Source organism: Ischnura elegans, chromosome 1, assembly GCF_921293095.1.
Source record: "Ischnura elegans chromosome 1, ioIscEleg1.1, whole genome shotgun sequence".
NCBI lineage: Eukaryota > Metazoa > Arthropoda > Insecta > Odonata > Coenagrionidae > Ischnura > Ischnura elegans.
The window spans coordinates 88,647,484-88,670,012 of NC_060246.1; the positions used below are offsets into that span (position 1 = coordinate 88,647,484).

At 39.0% G+C, this 22,529-nt stretch overlaps 1 protein-coding gene across 1 annotated transcript in view; it reads right to left on the reverse strand.

Moving 5' to 3' along the window:
* The window catches only part of LOC124165484 (peroxidase-like), a 49,716-nt gene extending 33,891 nt beyond the window's left edge, over positions 1-15,825 (reverse strand). Inside the window, exon 1 of the mRNA XM_046542933.1 lies at positions 15,499-15,825. The gene's annotated coding sequence lies outside the window, so the exon portion shown is untranslated. The remainder of the gene's footprint in view (positions 1-15,498) is intronic.
* Positions 15,826-22,529: the final 6,704 nt, after the last annotated feature.

Genomic DNA, 22,529 nt, shown 5'->3' on the forward strand with positions numbered 1-22,529 from the left:
GATATGAATATTGTGCCCGTAACATTTTGTTGGCGGTGCAAGAATTATTTAATTGATGAAATGATGCGGTATCCAGGTGAAGTAATAATTTTTTTCATACTTTGCCATTTCGTGAAAAATAAGGGACTAGTGGCACGGTTGGAGACGAGGAAGTGGATTTTAACTCTTAGCCAATATAAATGTCTCAAGCATTTACGTCGTGGTTGTGATGAAAATGGGCCATCGTGGAATCCAATGTGTGCCACTTGTTATAAATTTACTCCACGGATCAGTCGGCGGATTTGTGAAAGTAATTATGAAAGCATTTGGCCGAGACTGTGACCAAATCATTTTGTCATTCTCTACATTTCTAATTACCACATCGTACTTAAATCGGCGCAGTACAGTGGCTAACATAATGGCCTCCATTCTGGTGAGTGAGTGATGCTACACTAAGCAGTGATAGTGCTGGAGGAGCATCGGGTGGGCACCCTATTTTCATTCAATGCTTCCAAGTACTCACGCAACGATGATACATTGTCATTGGCACCTTCAGGTAATTTAGCAAAGGTCCACCAGCTATAACGCCGCGTAGCTATCTAATTACTACATATTTAGTGTAATCCTACCGTCCAAGTCAAATTGATATGTATATTTATTTGGTGGGGGTGATGGATAAACATCAGTTGTAAGACCAGACTGTCTTGTAGGTACCTTTTTAAGTGATGGCCTTGAGCTTACTTTTTTTGGAAATTATAGAGGCAATACATACGGATCGTGGTAGTGAAGTGGAATGAGCGATTGAATTTCGACCGAAAGGCTCCCGTTTCATATCTCGAGCGTATCCTATGGACACTCCCTCCCAAAAATATTCGAAGTAAGAGGTGTAACAGGAGAACAAACTGCCTCCCTACCCTTGATGCGGGAAACTCGTACGCCAAAGGCTTAGTCGGAGATGAACTCTACCCTTACCCCTCTAAAATCATCTTGCGGGTCGAATCCCTGAGTTACAGACCCTTCCACTCTCATTTTATTCCTATTTCAGATATTGAAAAAAATATGTGCTGTATATAATATTAATGAAAAAATCATCTTTAATGACACGTATGTGCTTAATGGCAGGTTCATTTATATTTTATCAACATTTACGAAATGAGAAAAGTGTAACGCGACATTGCGTCCCATCCCACACAATGACTAGATCGACAGGATGCAATATGTTGCGTTACTTCCGTAAACTATTCATGTAGGAATCGGAATTCCAAATCTTCAATAATACTAACCACTGTAATCCACGTGCCACGTATTTTTGCTTATTACTTTCGCCAACACTAAAGCCGTCTAGCTATGTTCTTGAGCAGTGGCGTAGCCACGGGGGGTGGGGGGGAAGGGGGGAGGAGGGGGTTTCAGCTCCTCCTTGAGCCTTCAAAAGAGGATCCCTTGACCCCCCTTTGCCCTGGGGTGTTTTCCATACACCCCACAAGGGCTCCGAAATCTTCGGTGAACCCCCGATTTTAAAATCCTGGCTACCTCTGACCTTGTGGTGTAGGACCCTTATCATGACTTTCATATTCGAATTGGCAATACTTCGTGGATCACAAATAGTAGTATTTCCCTAAGATTCATTTGTTAAATTGTAGTTCACTGGCTCACTCAGTGCCTCAAAACGATTTGGGTATGTGAGGTTGGTTTGGATATGCAAGGGTCGATATCACCCCAAACTAACCTCGGACTCACCTGGGATCTTAACCCTAGGAATATGCGATCAAAAGTCAAGCGCTTTACTCACTAGACCAAAGTGCGCTCCCTGATATAGCTAATGCATAATCTTCCTATTTTAAGCATGTACCTGTATGTATCGATTTTTGCTTTAAATTGATTCAGGTTGCCGACCCTCGTCCTTAGTAATCGGACGTGGACTTTGGCACGTAGCTTTAGCAAGTTTGCTATAAAGCAGGAAGCAAGGATGATATGGAGTCATTGCTAAAAGGTCAGTTTTTATCGCAATCATAAAGACATCGTTGTTCAAAGGCGTTGGAGACGAAATAATTTGTTTCCCGCTTTGAAAGAGAAGTCAAGCGTTCGCTGTCAGGTGAGGCGGAATTTTTTACCGCACATTTTCATTCTCGCCTCAAAGTTATAGCCTTGATGAACTAAGCCAAAAGGAGTGAGGCTGATCAAAGTTCTCATCCGAAGGCCGAAGGAGTCAAAAGGTCGACCGCATGCTAAGATACAATCAATTCTGAGCCTGTATTTGCCGGACGAGTCGCGTAGAGGTCTTCATTTCCACTAAGAGTTGATTCGATTTCCTGAAAACTTCTATTAAAAAATTTCATAAATCTTCATTAAAATGTGCATCTTCATAAAGATGATATTTCTTGAAAAAATATTCACGTAGTTACATGGTGACAAAGTGATCGCGTCAAATTCATTTCAGATCCCTCGTCAAGAAGTTCGAATGTATCGCCATTATGAGAAAGGTCAGCCAAAGCCGCATGGGTTTTGATGATCCCTCAAGTAACTGAATCTCAATTCTTTTGATTGGATGTGGAATCTTTCATACTTGAGTTCTATCCTTCTGTATTTAATGCAGTTTTAGTTTTTCCTGTGATTTATTAGTTTTCTTTGGGATTAAATAATTAGCTCGAGTGCGCTCACTCAATTCAAACTATTAATGATTGCTATTACTTTCCATGTCGTTCCATTTATAATAGTTACTATCCATGGAAAAGATTGAATGGTGTTGAATAATAAATTACATGATTCAAAATTTATCTGAAAACTTCCTGCTGAAATGCATGCAATGCCAACGTACGTTTTTCTCATATTTTCGTAGTCGTCCGTAATATGCATATGCTTTCCATGGAAACAAACCTTATATCTCTGAATTGCTTTTTACCTTCAGGAATTCCTTAAATTAGAAGAATACTCTTTCTTCTAAAATGACCTTGATTGAATGTCAATTTAAGACGTTTCAAATATTAAATTCTGAAAACGGAATTCTTTTTCTATTCTCTTGAGTATGCCTTGCTCTCAAACGAAAATTAGCTGTTTTCATGTATTTGCGGGTACTTTAGATTTTAACATATGATTTGTTTGTGATTAACGCGTTATTGGATGGATCCTGATCATGAGAATGATCTTTGAAGTTTTAATATTTGTCAGGAGACAATCTGAAGGAGCATTTTTATTGTATGACGATAGGTATCAATCACTCCCTTATTTCAGTCTAGAAATGAATCCTGTTCGATTTTTCTTAACTCATGTCCCTAGGATATCCCTCGATTGCCTTGCGACTCTCGCGTCATCAATCCACCTTCTCCGGTGGACAGATTTTTCGCTCTTGACACGATTTGCTATTTTCCAGTAATTTCCACTTTTAGCTTGTCTCTGCTTGGTTTAACCTTGATCTTCTGATCCGATTCAGCCCAACTTTCATGCAAGTCGCACTAAGATGTTCATCTCTGAATCCCGGCTTGTTTCTTCGTTATTACTATTTCCTCTATTGACGTCCTGTATGATTGTTCTAGGAAGTTATCATTGAGTGATTCATTTTACACTTATTTCTAATATTCATGCATTTTTAGTAATTTTAAGCCGCTTGCTCCATACTCTTTCAGTAATAGCCATTCATTGGTGGAAGACTTTAACGAATTCCTATCTACATGCTTTCATATTTTTTGTATATGTTTTTTTTCATATTTTCAATCAATCCATGGACATGTAATTTTCAAAGATTTTTCAATTGTTAACTTAAAAGTATTTGACTTGTCAGGTACAAATATTTAGTACTAAACGTCTCTATTTTCTTTTACGGAACATAGTTTTCCTTTCAGAAAATGTTTTTATCATTGAATTATCATTATTTGGAAGTTCCTGACTGGAGATGTTCCCCTCAACTAAGATTCAATCCAGTTTTACGCGGATTATTCCTCGAAACATATGACTCCTTTGAAATCCTCCACGTGAACATTTTCGCATGCTACTGCCTTCTCCGTTTTCTCGCCACCCTCATGACTCACGTGCCTATCAAAGCTGACATTTTCTGGTTTCCTGATCCTTGTTCGCAAACACCTAATTTCGAAGAATTCCACGAAGAATGTTTTTTTACAAGGTATCTTTTTTCATTTATTCATGATTATGTTTGATTTAAAATAAATTTCTGAATTTTATATAATTTTCAATGAAACGTTTACATAAATGTTTGCACTACGATTCCATACTTCGGCGTTAAAAAGGATTTAGAGTTCATTTTTTCGTTACTCGCTGATACTAGGTACTAAAGTTTTTTTTTCAGTCATTTTATTCGTAGCAAATTCGCCCTTTTTTACGTGGGTACTGGCTAAAAAATCAGCCAGCTTTTAAACAAGTGTCGAAAGCTTTAGGATGCAAATATTATGAAACTCTTTGGATTTTTTGTAAATTATGACGGATCTACCTCTTAATGCTACGATAAAAACTTTATTATTTCTGTGCTACATTTTTTCCCCTGAATTGATTAGAAAATTCCAGTGTTACATAAACTCTAATGGCTTTGCATGGCTAAGTATATGTATAGAAATATATTAACAGGAATATACTACAGTCAAACTCGCTTGTAACGATCACACATGTAACGAAATCCTGCCTATAAAGAGATGAGTTCCCGGTCCCTTGGACTTTCCTACCGTCGCCAATGTTAATAACCCCGCATTTAAGGAGTACGAATGATACGAAATCCTCGCTATTACGAAATATTCTATGGCCCTTTTCTATAGCTAAATTACGGTCATCTTCGCTACTTAACCGTTCCTTACCTTATAATCAGTTTATTTTTTCACGTATGGCCATCACCACATAGTTCTACTGTTGATCATAAAATTCCTCCCTTTTGAACAGTTTGATGGAAAGACTGACGATGGTATGTTACGTATCAGTTGTTCAAATAAAGATGATTTACGGAATATTAGCAGGCAATCCTGTGATGCATTGGGCAAAATAATTTATTATGGATCTAACGAAATCCTATTTATAAAAAAACGCTGGTCCCCTGAAATTCGTTATAAGCGAGCTTTACTTTAAACGTATGTGTGACCCAATATTTATACATAAGGTTCGTCAAAGGATGCGTGATTTATGAGGGGATTGACCTCTATGACATATGACTTGGTAATCGCTTCGCGCGGAAGCCCGCCACGGTTCCCTGGGCCTCAGTATCGCCGCGCCGCTCCTCCAGGAAGCGGAGAAGTAAGCGAGCAAGGGCTCTTGGGAGAGAAAGAAAAGTCGAGTCCTTGCGCGGACACGGCCTGAGCTCGTGATCACCCCATTCCTCCTCCTTCACCACACCTTCGGCGGTTCGTGGGAACAAATGGGAGTGGCGAGACGCCTGGCTGTTGTTGTCGAAGATTCCCCGGGGGAAGTCACGTGGGGTTTCACTTCGGTAATGCTTCCCTACTCCCTTCTCCCAGATATTTCGAAGCACTCTCGAACTCTCTGTTAGAACTTCTTTTTTAATCATCCGCAGTGGCATATGCGATGTTATGAAATTTCTCTACAGAATCGTGGAAGGTTATTCGGGAATTCCACCAGGTCAAGTTCTCCAACTTCATCTCGGCCGAAGTTTCGATGTATGTTGTCCATCGTCATCAGCGTCCCTGGTGACGATGTACGACGTTTCGATATACGAGTTGTCCATCGTCACCAGCGTCCCTGGTGACGATGGACAACTCGTCTATCGAAACGTCGGCCGAGATGGAGTTGGAAACCCTGCACGGTGGAACTCCCGGGTAACCTTCTTCGATTCGATACGCCGGAAAATCCTGCGATCATTCTTATCTGCAGGATGTATTCATTGTATTTAGTTCTTGCCTAATTGTGCGTGGAACTGTACTCCATATGAGTAAACATAAACATTGCAGCAATTACGTTCAGTAATTGTAATATCTATGGATATTACACTCACTCATCCGCTCAGTTATTCAACGAAATATTAGTTTTGGATAGGTGAGAGTAAAGCTCACCCCGGAGAAGTCAGGGGCGTTTGAATTTTCCTGTTTTCCGGGTATGAGGGTTATTTCGAGCTTTGAATATTTACTTTTGGATGTCCGAAAATTGAATAAATATTATCTGGTCCTGTGAAGTCCTTCTACCGCAAGCGTTTTATGCATGGTTTATTATTTTTTATGCCTTCATGGCTTGTAATTTTGGACTAAAAATACGTTCTTGTAAGTAACTTTCTTGTAGCCAAATATGTGATCAAGTTACAAAAGCTAGCAAACTCACCCAGGAATCTGCATAGTAGTTACTTATGCGTAACATTTTTGTGCAAAATCTGCATTGAAGCCTTTGGGATCGCTTTCCATGAAAACTCGAACGAGTCGATTGAATCATGTGCGCAGTATGAGGACATGCTTGGGCAGCAGTGCTTCTTGTGAAAGGTAGAGTGGAAATTCAATGAGCTTGGAAGACGCCCAGGATGTAGCCTTTTGCCTGTTCTTTCTCTGCATTTCTTATTTCCTTATCCCTGGCATTTTATGTCGCCCGGCCAGATCAGTTAGTAATAAGCTGTTGGAAAAATATTTCCATATTGTTCATCCACGCATTTTTCAGTAGCACTAATCTTTTGGGGCCCCAGAAAATTACTGCTGTGGAGGAAATTAGGTTTTTGTTTTCTCCATAAGATTTTATATGCAGGGATCCTATGACGCCAAAGAAATTTGAGTACAGCGCAGTACGTGTCGACGACGATATATTCATATAGATACACACGAACACTATGCCCGATAGCTTTTATGTAGAATGTAAGTTCTCATCGCTCTTAATTTTCTCTATTCTCTTAATTTATAATTTCGTATCCCCTCGCTTGTATTTTCTGGAATATTAACTTAGCTTTTAGCATTATATTTGAGTCTAACCGCAATAAAACAAGACGAACTCGCGCAAGATTTATAATTATCTAGATTATTCCACGTAGGTTTCAAGTCCTCCGTGCCATTAAATTGACTACGGAGCAAGAACAGCCTCTTTATATCACTGAAAGGTCAGATATGCATAGAGTATTTGTTGGGTATGTCATTCAAAGTACTTCGTCGTGCTTTTAAGTCCTTAGAGAGATGAATGAACGTCTTTCTTATTATGAATCGTCTGGAAATTCTCAAGCTCATCTTCTTCCCATAACAGCAGCTGTGGAGTGAACGGCAAAGGTTTCAACCTCAGAAGTGTCGTAAAAACCTGCGGAAGGATAGTCGCAGTCCTCTTCGCGCCCAGAAACGAGTTCTCGGATTTTCAAGGCTGTTGAGGGGGTGTTGTTGTTTACATCGCAATGCGAGGTGTGTGGGTCTGCGTCTTGAATATAAAATCCGCTTGGAGAAGAATCTTCAACTCGCAGCTACTCAGAGGCATGCCTTATCATTCTTACCACATTTGCACTACCTGCTTGATGTATCCGGTGGATGGAATACATCTGTGAATGCCGAATAAGAAGCCTGAATATATAATACTTGTGGGCATAAATCTACACTCATTCTTTTAAAACATCTTGAATGGATAGAGATGGATTATTTTATATCACAAATTTTATGGTGTTTAGTAACTTTATTGTGGTTGCTTTAAATGGGGTGTATTAGGGTGGACTAAACATTTTGGGAAGTGGATTTTATGGAGACAGCGTTGTTAGGTAATTTAATCCTCTGTGGAAAAAGTTCATAACTGATATTTGGCGGCCCAAATGAGCTAATGTGCTGTATTTAGCTTTTATTTCAACCTTTGAATTTTGAGTAGTTTCATTGTCTTTGCTCGTTAAATTTATGTCATCCCTAAGCTTCATGCTGGAATTATTTGATATTTTATGCATGTTATCTCTATTCATTATAACTCTTAAATGATTTTCACTATTTCCTTCACCTTCCATGTGACCTAGTGTGCATTCACTTAAGGGTGTATTTTCCATTTGTCCCTTTATACTTCCTCTTTAAAGAAAGGCAAAACATCTTCCTGATCTATTAGTGAGGTACCTCTTTTCGAAATTATTATCTTAAAATATTAAATGAAAGTCTTTCTGAATAGTAATGCCAAGAAATTAATACCCTCTCGCTGACGCAGGCATTCATTCGAGGCTTGATCAGACACACAATATAGCCTACCAGAACTATTAAAGGTTTTTTTCTTCATTTTGAAGCGACCTCTCTTTAGATAAAAATCTAATTTACGTATTCTTTTCTTCTGTTTTTTGCGTTATTAGAGTAATCGCTTATGCAAGTGGTGTAGAATTCACGATTTTGCCACACACTTTTTCTTATCAATTGAAAGAACTTGTAATTCTTACTCATCGCGCAAAAGGCTATACCATTCCTCTTTAGAATGCCGGTATTTTTTTATCAGCGCCTCGTGGACCAATTAAAAATTATGCAATACCATAGCGGTAAAGCCTACATCGGCGTGGAAAAAAATGATGAAGGTCGTACTCAAGGAAATATCCAGCATGAATGAAAGCGTGAGGTCATTCGTTCCGCTGAGGATTTCACTCTCCAGAGAATTTTATAGAGATTTAAATGTTAAGCAAAGCGGTCTCTCTTCATGTGGAAGGAATAATGATCGTCAGGAAACTCCACTCCTCTTGAACTCCGAGACTTGAGACCTTCAGATGTGTAGCCTTCTGTATATGGCGGCAATTTTGAGAAAATTCTTAAAAATAAATAGTATCATTGTTGTTAGAGCTAGAATGTAAAGGTCAGAGCGCAATACGGAAGGAGTGGTTTGCGATATCTTGGTGTAATAAATGCTTTCCTAGTGTTATAGATCCTTATACTATATATTTGTATCCGTCACTGAAAGAGATCAGTGATTTCAATGCCTGTTCGGAGTTGATCTCATAATAGATTCTGATGTTGCTTAATTACACGTTGATGTTAGCCAACATATAAAGTATTAAAACTTAGATTGTAGCATAACGCCGACGACTGCAAATTGAGCCTAACTGTAATTCTTTTAATTTATTAATCACGCCAGCTATAGAACAAAGAGTTGTTTAAGAAAGCTTTATCTCGTTTTCTTTTGTAGTAACTATCGGTAACCTAGAGTAAGATATCATTAAATCGAGTTTGAAGACGTTTCACTCAGAAATCCCTATTCGTTAACATATAGAACAGACTCGTCATCCACACGTAATGGCCCCAGAATCTTACGCAATGGGGAAAGATTTAAAGCTGATGTATGATATCTCCATGTTTCTGGGTTTCACCGCGTGGATTTTTTTTGTGACGACAGTTTCTTCGGTATTCCAACCGGCGTCTTCAGGTCGATAGAACAAAGAGTTGTTTAAGAAATCTTTCTCTCGTTTTCTTTTGTAGTAGTTATCGATAACCTAGAGTAAGTCCCAGGAAAACAACTCACTTTTTCGAGATTTGAACGCTATTAATAGAAGCATGGTCTTCGATCGTATCGAAAGAAAACGAAATGAACTTCAATGAAACGTGCACTTACCTCGGCTGAAAAACCTCCAACGTCTTCACCATAGACCATTTGAGAATCAGTGTCTTGAAGCAAAACATAAAAACGGTGAATGCTGAGCGTTAAAACCCATAAAGCTTCAATAACCTTACCGCGTCGCGGCTAATCCAACTCCCGACGCGCGGAGACGAACCCTGCCGCGCGATCGAAAAATCGCTGTAATTTCCGGTGACGCAACCTTATTTCAAAGATAACTGCATAAGCACCTCAAGAAATCTTCAAAGAATGCTCTCATATAATTTAATTTGCGTGACTTTGTAGAAAACCCATTTGAAACTCCACCTAAATGTAAAACTTCGTCGAAAAACAGTGTCCGCCATTTTGTAATTGCACGGTAAGAATTTATCGATGATATTGTTTAAGATTTCGGAAAATTAAAGAAAAAACCATATGCCAACAGATTATGTGGTTTTTTATTCCACAAGAATCCACCCATAACTTCACCATCTACTTACTTTGGAAGATTTTCAGAGAAAATTGAAGACGGGCGTTTTTATGGAAATTTGTTCACGTTTGAGCCTCTGTATCTCAGTAACGGGTGGGATTAATGTCAAATGAAGTACATATCCATAATGTTTAATCATTTTTGAGTATAATTGCGAAGTTTCAAGTTTTTAACTAAAAAAAAACCATTTTGTAATTTTGTCCGGCTTTCTCCGATTTCCGCCCACTGTGCGCCGGTTGGAATACCGGAGAAACGTCGTTACAAAGAAAATCCACGCGGTGAAACCCAGAAACATGGAGACATCATCTAGACAACGCCGCGGAAAACTACGCATCAACTGATGTATGATAAATTATGCGCTATTGGTCCTCGATTTTTATTTGATTTGTGCCGTTGTATTAATTTGTCGGCCTCGGTGACGGCGAGGTAAATTCCTCGTCTACTAATCCGTTAGTCATGGGTTCGAGTTCCGCCTGGGTAAACTACGTCTATCCATGGGAGGTGTGTTCGTGCTTGTACTGATTGTTGGGATCACCGTTTGAAGGTCATTGCGAACTGTTGTAGCGGTATGTGGAAATAAATAAATTGTTTTCAGTTATTTAATCTCTCACCAATAGAAATTCGACCTGACTACTCGGGTGACGTCGAAATTTTTATAGGCTGTTCTGGGATGGTTTCTTGCTGTTGACATAATCTCTCGGTGTTGTAATACGATAATAATAATGCATATGGAGGCAACTGTTACGAAGTTCTGAGGTTGTTTCTTATATTGCTAGAGAATAACTTGTCCGTGTATTCCGAATATAATGCGAGGTAATTCAGAGAAAATCACTTCCTCTGCTAGATAAATGACGTCCAGATTTGTCATGGGAGTGAAGAAGTAGTGCTTTGATGCTCCATTCATTGTCATGCGATTCTGTGAAATTCATAAGGTGAAAAATTTTATTTTACCTCAATGGAGTCAACTTACGAAAGGCCTTGACGTGTTCGGTAATTTCCATCGGAAGTAATTTCATGAGTAAGCTTTTTCTATTCATGCATAGAAATTATTTTCAACGGATGCAACTGGTTTTTTTATTCAGTTAGTACAATTGATGGTCTTTGTTCTTAATCGAATGTGAGAAATGGTGGGAGCCTCAAAAATTGTCTGGAAAACAATTTTGATGACGTGAAATATTATTGGTGAGATAAAAATATTACGATATAAGGATGAATAAAATAAGTTGGTTGCGACGGAAAATTTTCGTTGAACACGCGCTCTTCGAGCATATCATGTGTAGGATATTGGTGTCCTCCCTCAATGCTTTAATGGACTGACGAATAAAACATTTAAAATGCCCACAACGGTAAAGAGATGTGAAAAACGGCGAATCATGCAATATCGGATAAAATGGAATATCCGATATTGCATTGGAATTGAAAAAAATACTAAAGTAAATGAGGAATGCATGTATGAATCACACGATGGACCTTTTCAAAGGTGAATCAAAAAAGTGTATCTGCCAGCGGATTTTCACGCATTTTTATAGCATGCAGTATGTATGTCATAAATGAATAGGGGCATGTTTTCGTAGTCGAAAATCAGTCCGATGTACCATAGTAAACGGGAGTGGAAGAAAAAATATGTGATGCTAAAGACTCGGGGATTGGCAAACAAGAAAGAGAGTACCTACAGCTGATAATTTTACTTATGAAAATGCCAAATAATACAATTTTACCTTTCTGAAAATGCAATTGTTTTACGTTGAGCAGACATAAACAGGGTGCGTCGTGAACTTAACTCACTAAGATAATGGTGTCGGAACTTGTGTGTGGTAGCTGATTGCTAAAAGGCGATTTTAGAAGCCGGTAGGAAACTCGCCTTCACATCCTAGAGCGCTTTTCAATTTACTCAACTCTCGCACCACTTCCTGCCGGAGCTTTCGATCCCTATTAGGCATTACTGCAGCTATTAGCACGTCTAATTGGAGGCAACACGTATACTTTAAATTCCAAGGACTAAAGGTGGGATTAATTAATTTGTTTGATCTTTGCCCGTTGCACTACAGGAACACGGGAGACTTATGTGACCATAGGTTGTAGGCGACGGCTTGTTGCACCCGCCATAGCTATCTTCGGCGCTAAGTCGGCCTCTTTAGTGACCGGCTGTCCAATCAAGGCGCAGCGGCCCCTTTGATCCATCCTAAGTAGGCGCCTGCCCTACGCGCCACTAGACGGTCTCACTCACCTGATCGCGGATCTGGCGTTTTCCCTCAAGGTATCGCTCTGATAACTCCTTCCTTTTTCCGCTGGCCGTGGTCACTGAACCATGAGAAAGCTTTTGGCTGCTGGCGGTGTAATGGTTCTTCATTCAGTAAGGAACGGTTAAATTCGGTGAGCTTTCATCGTGATGAGAGTTCGAAACTACATTACGTTATGTCATTGTATCTAAAATTCCCTTCTTTTTGTTAGCGCGTGATTGCGCGTTTTTTTTTTAAGTTGTGACATCAAGAATGTTACTGCCTCATCGCGGTAGTGTAACCTGCTACAAATACAGTTTTAAATCAAAATGGCTGAGGAACAGTACCTAAAAGAGATGTCTTTTACGTAAAATCAGTTTGCTCAGTGCTCATAAACACTCATTTCATTTTTATCTCATGAGAAAATGTTCATTATCCCCTATTATCAGGTGAGGACAAATATACATTGTGAAATGCAGCAAAGTTTTATTCTTGAAATTGCTTGGAAAATTTTAAACAAATAAGTCCGTTGACTTATAATTGTTAAAATTTACGGAATTTTTTAGGAAGTATATAACTTTATTATAATTATATCTTTTGCAAGTACGGTAGTACAGTGGGTGTTTCGCGTTAAACCGACCGGGGAAAGCAATAATTAAGCACAATGGTGCTTGGAGAGGAAGACATGAATTGGCTATAAAACCGATTGTGAGTCAAGAACAATATGTCTACGTAATCTTACATGAGAGATTTAACACCGTGTACATCGATGTAGATAATACCACCGAAATCAGAGTGAAAGTAAATTGCGAATCACATTTCCGATATGAGCGCATGGTAGTCTACGATGTGCTAAAACAGATGCTTGGATGGATTTCATTGTTTGACCGCAGTCCCCGTTGGAAAGAGAAGGCCGCAAATTTATCGTGGTAATTCTTTCGCGGCTGTGTGTTTGGCAAGCGAAAGCATTTCGCGTTCCGAGATGGACGAGGATAGGATGAGCCGCGTCAATCATCGTCCTAGGGTCGGCGCGACGCAGCGGAGCTTAAAGCGGACGGAGCGAGGAAGGCTTGGCAGCATTGAACATTTACATGAAAGCCGTTTTCTAGGCATGTAATGACAAAGGCCAACGAAAAGCTTCAAACATTCTAAAGCTAAATGTAGTTTAAAAATCGTTGTATCATTAGGGACTCCGTAGTTTAAAATTTGAATTTTAAAATTTATACTTGTCGAGAGCTGCCCGTAGCATATGAAATTGCATCTCAATTTATGTAAGAAATTTTCTTTTTGTTTGTAGTCCCGTTTATGATGGGATAATATAATTCCCTGCGAAACACGTTTGCGGTAGGTATCTTTCGGAATTTGTATTTGCATGTGTGTAGAAAATGATAAAGATCATAGATTGCTCTTATATTCCACCGGGCTATGATCAATCAACTTAAAAATTTTATCACTATCGATATAATTCAAAACACCTTTAAAAAATTGTGTTTTGAATTATATCACCCTATTTTATATCTCTAGGACTGACGGAAGTATCTTTCTCTCCAATCGGTCTTCTACCGTGAGAGCATATTATATTATGTACTAATTCACCTCACGTACAAAAATGCTTCTTATACAGCATCTTTATCTTTCGTTTGTGGTCGCCAAAAGTTATCAACCTCTGATATCATTAAGGCATGTTGTGATTATGCAGCGATGCATCGCGATGGTTAAAAAATGTGATATGGAATCGTATTCTCTACTTCTCATTTGCATAAAAAGTGTTTCATTGCTGTTTAAAAAACTCTATGGAAGTCGTTAAAACCAAGTAAATATTATCATTTCATTTTATGCTATCCAATTTGCTTTGCCATTTAAATTTTATCGAATTACGTAAAATATCACTACTTTTTATCCCAGCCGGATTCCACTTACGTAGGGAAAAATTTCTCCCTTTTTTGTGTTGTAGTGCAATTCTCTGCGTGTTTAGATTTTTCAGATAATCATAAAAATCGTTATATGAAGCATTTCATTGCATAATTATTCGTAGCCTTTTTTCTTTTCGACCTATATTTCGGTCGGCTTTTAACAAACGATAAGTGTGTTCCTCGGCTTCGAGTTTTTGGCACTCAAATGAAAATAATTATTGGCTTAAGTGATGTTGCCTGACTATTTGTTGCTTGAAATCTCTTTGGCGAACAATGACTCACATTAGAGTCTATTCAAGAGAGGCAGGTTGTCAGCCTATTCTGGGACTTGACCTTTCCATACAACCTCCCCTCAGGGAAATTGTTTTCCTCTTGAAAACACCTCAGTCCATCGAGTTATTATTTTCCAAATGTTTCTTTTGATTAGGTTCTTTCTCCTGCGTGTTAGTATTTAGCTGAAAATCTTTTTGCAAGCCCCAACCCTTATCCAATTTTAATCACTCAATACTTCTCCGCAGCTTTAGTAACCCACAATAACTTCAAGATGTTGTATCTCCTCCTCTGTTTCCTTTTCCATAAAGGGAATGCTTAAGAGTAATTGAATGAAGAATGTTGAGAGCATGTGGAAAAGAATGGAAACGGCCCTAATGAAGGGAGTTGAAATGAAGTCGAAATGAAGAGGGAAATAAAAATTGTATATTCGAGGTTTTGAAAACTACCATCGGTTCTTCAGCTTCTATGCATCAATTTAATCCTTCACATCCTAGAAAAGTACGGGGATCACTGCTAATCGAGTAAATACTACTCATATAATTTTGAATGCGAGTGTTGGAGCAGTAATTATCCACGTAACTTTGTGAATATCGTCTTCTCATTTTCTTACTAGCGGTGGAACACTATTAAACTTATGGATTTTATCAGACCAAATTGTATGGAACTTGCCTAGCTTTGTGAAATGAAGCAGTGCTTATTCTCTGTAATAAATTCGTATATCATTATAAATTGCTCGTATTTCGAATTGTGATAGCCCTCTTGAAGCCGATTTATTTCTAAAACTTGTCCATAAATTCTAAATTATTGGCTGTTTGGTGTTGCAACGAAAGATAGATATATTTTTAAATGTGGTACGAACTCAATAAGCAGAAGTCACGGGGATCATCCGGATTTAAGAGGACGCATCACTCCCTCTCGACTGGTCATATTTTGTCCATCCACGCGACGATAAAGTCTGAGAAAATCGCGAAATCTCATAATTTTCTAGGCTGAAATTTACGAATTTAAGTTGAAGGCATGTTTGGGCAAGGTTTTACTCTAAAATTTCCCGTGAAAAGTTCAAGAGATCAGTGTAAGTAATGAGAAGTGCGTCGCAAAATACGACTGGTTGAGAGGAATCGATGCGTCTTCTTAAAGTGATGCTTAAAGATCACTTATGATGAATGAAATTCTCTCCACTTACCTCAGCTTTGCTGATCTTCGAATAGGATCCTCGTTGCTCGAATGATAGGATGCGCGTCTGAGGACCGAAGGTGACCCGCGATCCAGGTGCGGCGTCGTCGAATTAGGCACTCCCTATGGTTTTTAGGGCGGCTGGTTTTTGTCTCGTGGGTCGCGTCGTGCGCAGTCTATTGTTCTCTTCCACTCGCGGTCGGGTGCGGTCTCTATATGTAGTGCGTTGCGTTGGCGGCAGTAACGTCTCCTTGCTCTTCCGCTCCTAGTCGCCTGCTGGTGCGTCGCGTCGCGTGGATAGGCGGTTGCTTTTTCGGCGTCGTCTTCCAATCTGATGGAAGCGCGGAGTTCGGGCCCTTTTTAAAAGTGCCATCGGGTTGGTGGAGGCGATGGGGGCTTGACCGGAAAGGGGGGCGGGGGGACGGGGTCAAAAGCCATCCGGGAGGAGTCGTCGCTGTTGTTCGGGGGTGGGGTGGAATGGGATTAGGGAGGGGGAAAATGACGTAGGCAGAGACGCTACGCGCTTGTGTGGTGGGAATGCATGATGCAGGGGCGAAGGGTGATCATTTGGTAGCAGGGGTAATAGATAAACTCTTTACTCTGGAGATATGGCATTGATTTCTATTAAATACGAGGACATATTTTACAATGCAGCAGACACCTTTGGAATGTAGAATTTCCTTTATCTTTGACGATCACCGATTTGTAAAGGTACATTTGGAAAGATAATAAGTCCTTGTAGGCCTCATCAGGGCTGCTGTAGAAGCGCCTTTGTGTGTTTTCGCATGTAGTCAGAGTGCAGGCTTCAATGAACATTGATTTTATTTTTCACAGTTACCTTCTCTAGCAACATAGACTCATTTATACCTTAATGATCACTGATGAGTACAGTTGGAAAAATATTCCAAAGGAAAGATGAAATTATATAAAAATTCTCAGGTGATTCTCTAGGATTGGTGAACTACATGAGAAGGGACCGTTGGGAGAATTATTTGAGAGAATCATGCATATGTGTATTCAGCAAAATCCATCTTTTCGGAGACGCCAGTTTTGTTCCGTCTATTTCTCTTTGGCGACGGTCATGGAGGTTGTTATAATCAATGTTTCCTTAAATAACGAGGAAATCTTTGATGGAACTCCATGATTTTCCGCCTTTCAAAACGCTTTCGAGATACTTTCACCAACATAACGACGTGTATTGCTGTATGCTGAATTGTGTTTCTTCTAGCGTGCACTGTTAATGATTCATAATCCTGGATCCAAATTATTTATGAACTGTATATCTACTCACATGTATAGAATGTAATTTAAGGTTAGTTTTTGTTTTTAACATATCAAATTTTAAGGGCTTTTGATTCTTCATTCTATTTCGCTGATCTCTTGAACTAAGTTTAAAGTACGTGAGAAACACCCACAGGGTTCATCCATTTGCCATTATCTACAGGTTAATTTGTTCGTACTATTCAATTAGATTCTTTGTAATGCTCTTTTGCACGTGTTGAGTTACTGATTTATATTTTTACCCTATTTCAATACATTTGTCTCCTAAAAGTGCAGATTAATTTGAAGTACGTAAGCTAGTGCATTTTAAATTTTTAGTTACAGGTGAGATTTGTGTTATTTATGGAGATTTAGGAAAAGAAATATGAAATGAATGTCTCACCCATCTCATTACCCGCTTGTACTGCTATTCTATCTGATCTGAATTTGTTTTTCTTAAGAGAACTATGAGCTGTGCGGAGGCGATCCATCGATGCTGTAATAGCATCTATTACGAATTTGAGTCGCGGTTTTGAAGTACGTTATCGCCCTTCGATGACATTGGCCATTGCGAAACATTTTGCATCCCTACCATTCATCTTTATAGACGAAATTGACCATGTATTGTTGCCACTATTAGCGTCTACTTCTAAGACAAATGAAATGGAATTCTAGTGTATGCAAGTTGATGAACGAAAAGACATGGTATTTACGTGAGGCTCGTAGGTTTTCCGCAGTTGCTTTTTTTGTTACCTGCATCCTGTTCAGTATTTAAAGAGCTTATCACATTCAAAGGGGATTTAGAGCGTAAATAAATATTATCCAATAATACCTTTGTTTACCTGTAGTTTAGGGTAAAAAATACCGTGAATCCATTGCTTAGTGCCCATCGTTTAAATGTATTCTTTGACTGATGTTCATTGCTGCCGAGTATATTAAATATTTACTGTATATCTTCAAGAATAATCGTACTCTACGCTAATTTGAGAGCGTGAGTGATAAAATATTTTCATTCAAAAATTTTGGAACAAGCTCGGTAACGTTGATTAGTCTGTGATGGCTGTATGTCGGATGTTGAAAATTTTCATTGCCTAATGGGGTTAATCTTCAATTGTGCAACTGTCGATGAAATGAATATCTTGGTATTCATGGAGTCATGTCCATATGTACCAAAGAAATTCTCTCCTGCCAAAAATTAAATAGTCAACTGAGTAAAGCAGCATTATTTTCAAATTAAGTGTGATATGGAATCCTGTGGAATTTTCCTCTTTATTTCTGGAATGCGGATTTCACGGGTCACTATTATTTACGACCCATGGACTCGCGATTGCAATTTATGTTTTGGGTAGTATAATCGAAGACCCGGCGTGTCATCATCTAAGTTTAAAGATTCGTCTTGAAGAAGTTTGATCTCTCATTAGATCTCTCCTCACCGTAATATAGGGAAGGTTCCTCTATGATACTAGATATGAGTTTTGATGAGTATGGCACAGATTAGTTGAAAGCGGTGTACAATCCAACTAACACGTTCACGGGATATAACAAGAGATGGCCTGTGGCTTAAGTTAAGTAGATAAAATACATTACGAAGCTATAAGAAAGGAAACAATTTATTGCTAGAATTCCGACTGTCGGTCAGCCGAATCAGAATAACGTATAAACCTACGTATTAGCTCGGTGTAATGGATCAACATTTACTGGGCCAATAAAGAAAACAGGCATGATATCAGGCCTAATATTTAGTCCTCATCGAGTGCATATTGCCTCAGACTTAATCCACAACTTGATTTGCAGGAAAGTAGTGGCTGACTATTGGGAATTTTAAACATTATTAGGTGAGTAACATCGTAAAAAATATAGTAAGCAAACACCCTTCCAATGAACTGACCATGGAATGGCCAAATAATAGCTACTATTTTCTATGTTGCAAATAAAGTTGCGGATTAAGCATGAGGTCATGTGCCCTTGATCTGGTCTGAATATTAGGTCTGATGTCATATCTGATTTTTTCCATTGGCCCACTTGATATTCATTCATCACACTGAGGAATAGCTGAGTGAATGCGTAAGAAAATGTTAGCATGTGCGCTTCGGCATTGAGAAAATTCCTCACCATGCTTCTACTGCGAATCAGTAGCATTTTTATTGCTTTCTTAGGCCGAGTTACGTCACTGCTAATGCACAGGTCAATGTTTCGAGGAATAAATGTTATCATTGTATATTGCTCTCATTTATCTCTTTTTTATCTGTGATTTTCCTTTCGTATTTACTGTCGGTATTCGCAACAGTTTTCCTCCAGCAGCTCATTTTATAAACTAGTATCCTGTTCATAATTATTAACTAAGAGTAGCAAAGCCCATGCTTTTATCACTCTAATGCCTTTTCCGCTGATTATTACTTGCTTAGTAATCCATCGGCTTGTTCTTGAGCCATTATTCTTTAGATAGCTGGTAGATTCGCTAGAATCGAGATGTAGGAAATGAGGAAGAACCTGTTCATGAACCAACTTGAGGCTGGATGGCGATATTTGGTGGAATTTGGTGACAGGAAATATAATAAAATATACGCTGAGTTCTATGTTTCACAAAAGTTTAATTGAGCGACCCAGGCTTCGACATGTACACTATGTCATTTTCAAAGGCCATTTCACCTTTGATGCACAACATGTCATTTTCAAAGGCCAAATAACCTTTGAAAATGACATAGTATACATGTCGAAACTTGTGTGTGAACCATGTGAACCATGTGGAACATACAACTCAGTGTATCTTTTATTATGTGCTCCCTGCTTAAGGACGCTTGAATAATGGTTAGAACTGTGAGTATCAGTGACTCCATAAATTTCGTGGAAATGAGTATTAGCGTCTTCTTAGCAATCGCAAGTTGATTAGCAACTAAACTAAATGCCTATTTAGATCAGGGTTATAACGTGGAACATTTTTCTTGTGCTTTTGTTAGGATGTTACACTCGACCAAGTGTTAGTAAGACTAACAGGCTTCCGTCCAAAATGAAGGAAGACTGTCGATGTGGGAAGCGAACCGGTCAGGGTAATTCGTAGCATGTTTTGTGCTAACCCGCTTAGCCATTGGATTTGATTGATTGGTGATTATGAAATAATTGGATGAGAAATTGGACGTTAGTACCGTTTGCGTCATTTCTGTGTAGTACTTAGAATTTTGTCCCGCATGAATGCATTTCATTTCAAATATTTCCTTTGAATATCTTTTCATCTTTCGGCTTTATGACGACAAAATGTGTTCTTTTCATGTTTTCAATCGAAAAATTTAATTTATTTTCCCATTGACCATCACCAGTTATCCTGTCCTACAAATTCGTTCATTGATCCTACAATTTCCGTTTTCTGTGTTTTCATTCCTTCGAGTCCAATTTATTTGGCACATTTAAATAAATAAAAGATCGTAGCTCTTTTTCACAAGATTTTTGAATGCGTACAACTCGTTTCGGCTCACTGAGCCATCATCTGGTACAAGACTGGCTCAGTGAGCCGAAACGCGTTATACGCATTAAAAAATCTTGTGGAAAAGTGCTACGATCTTTCATTTGTTTAAATATGTCTAACTTCCACCAGTTGAAGCCTAAATCTGTTGAATTTACTTGGCACGTTACAATAATTCCTCCACGTTATAATAAATCCGTTTTCGCATTGAGACGTAACAACATTGAAGACTTACTCAAGATGAACATGTGGCTTAAGGTAGTACCTCGATAAAAGTGATAAGAATTTGATTACACATTGGTCACATATTATTTGAAAGACGCACTTTCGATGAGCCAAAGAAAAAGAGGTTCCCATGTGCCGATTTCGAGATATTTGACGGTAAAATTAGAATAACTTAACATGTGCTCTTGTGGAGAAATACGATTCTTTCGAGCGAGAGAAGCTTTTTGTAACAAGATCTTGTGAGACGGCATTCATTAGAGGCAGAATTCTGTGACGAATCTAAATATTGACGGGAAAGATCATGATAAAATATGAAAGATATTTGCGAGCAACTTCCTGAAACTGGCTAAATGGCCGCCTTTTGCATTAGTCATTCTGGGTCTTACATATCTTTTTTAAACAAAAACACAATGTTTAGAAAAACGAGATGCACGCAGCACGCAATATAAATATAAATAGTTTTAAGTCAATATCAATACACATAGAAACCCAAAAAAGAAACACTCACACGGGATATTAACTAAAGCTTTCGGAGCACTTGAGGCCTCTTCCTCAGCTGAAGTAAGAATGGTGAGGGAAGGAGAGTGTTGGAAAAGGGAAAAGAGGGGAAAGGGGAGAGGTGTATGGGGAGGGGGGGTTGGGAATAGACTTTAGGATGCTACGTTCAAACCCGGAAAGCTATTGGCTTGAAAGTGCCAAATGCAAGCCAATAGGGTGGTTTCCTATTATTTTTTTATTGCCTAAATCGAAAGATTATTACTCCTGGAGTACGTATTTCACGTTTTTAGATTTTTAAATGACGATATCTATTTTTCGCGATCAAATGAAAAGTGATAAATTTCAAGCGCGCGAAAACGCGACGCGTAAGTAGGAATGAAGGGAAAAAGTCCGTGCGACGCATTTCTGGTTCCCCCTCCCGCCTGGTAGGTGACCTTGATCGAGGCTCTGACCGCTGATAGGACGCAGGATGCTAACGGGTAGCTGAGTACCTTCCTGTCTGGTAGCGCATGGCTTAAAAAAGGTTTATTAATACCTTATCAAGCGAAGAAAACTTTCCGACCTTAGCCAGTTTTAATAGGTGATTATTAAGACATGTTTCCCTGAGCTCTGTGCCTCATGCATGCATTGGTAGCCTCTGACGATGCATAACTCCTATCCTCTCGTGTAGAAACTAGGTCCCTGTGACGTCACGTGGAGTGGAATCGCATGGGCGCCAATCTGGCCTTTTTCAAATGAGGATAGAATTTGACCCTTGCCATTCGTCTAAACCGGTATTTCAAAAACCAAATAACTTGTGTATTATGAATACACTAATGGTGGGTAACGAATCGCCATCAATGCCTTTTGTTTTCTTTGATGAAGGAAACTACCCTATTCGAGAGTTAAACCGATTTCGATTAAACAAAAAATATATTTACTTAGGATTTACCTCTTGCAATTAGATTGTGAATATTTAGTCAAGTTGCGTGGTTTCAACGAAAAATTTTCGTTTCGTTTCACTCGCCATCCCTGCCGAAAACCGCAGACCCCATACGGTCTGTGGGAGCCCTGTGCTTCTTTGTTACCGTCCATTTTTCTCGTAACGTAAAAGTACGTGAACCGTGAAATGAAAGAACGCGCGAAACACATTCAGTGATTACGTGTTTCTTCTCACAAATATCAACGCGTAGCACTTTGTCTCATTACCATTTTGAGTCCTTGTTTTTTATTAGTGTTGAAAAACTGTCAGATTTCAGTGTCGGCACAAATAAAGTTAAAACACTGCATGAAACAAGTCACATTGTACACAATCACGCGTCCGGGTGCAAAGTTATATACATCAAGCTGAAGTTGGCCATGAGAAAATATTTGGCTTAACCGGGATTTGAAATATGATCTTCCGTTATATCTCCGACAGTGACTTAGTAAGGAAGACTCCTGTCACTTGTGCCAGGAATGTACTTGACACGCCAACGCCTTGTTCGCTACAACCCACTCTGAAATTTGCTCTCAGAAGATGGCTTGGTAGTGTAATTTTATAACACGCCTTACCGGCAATCTAGAGATCGGGGTTCGAATCCTGGTTAAACTAAATATGTTTTCAACACGAACTTCATCCA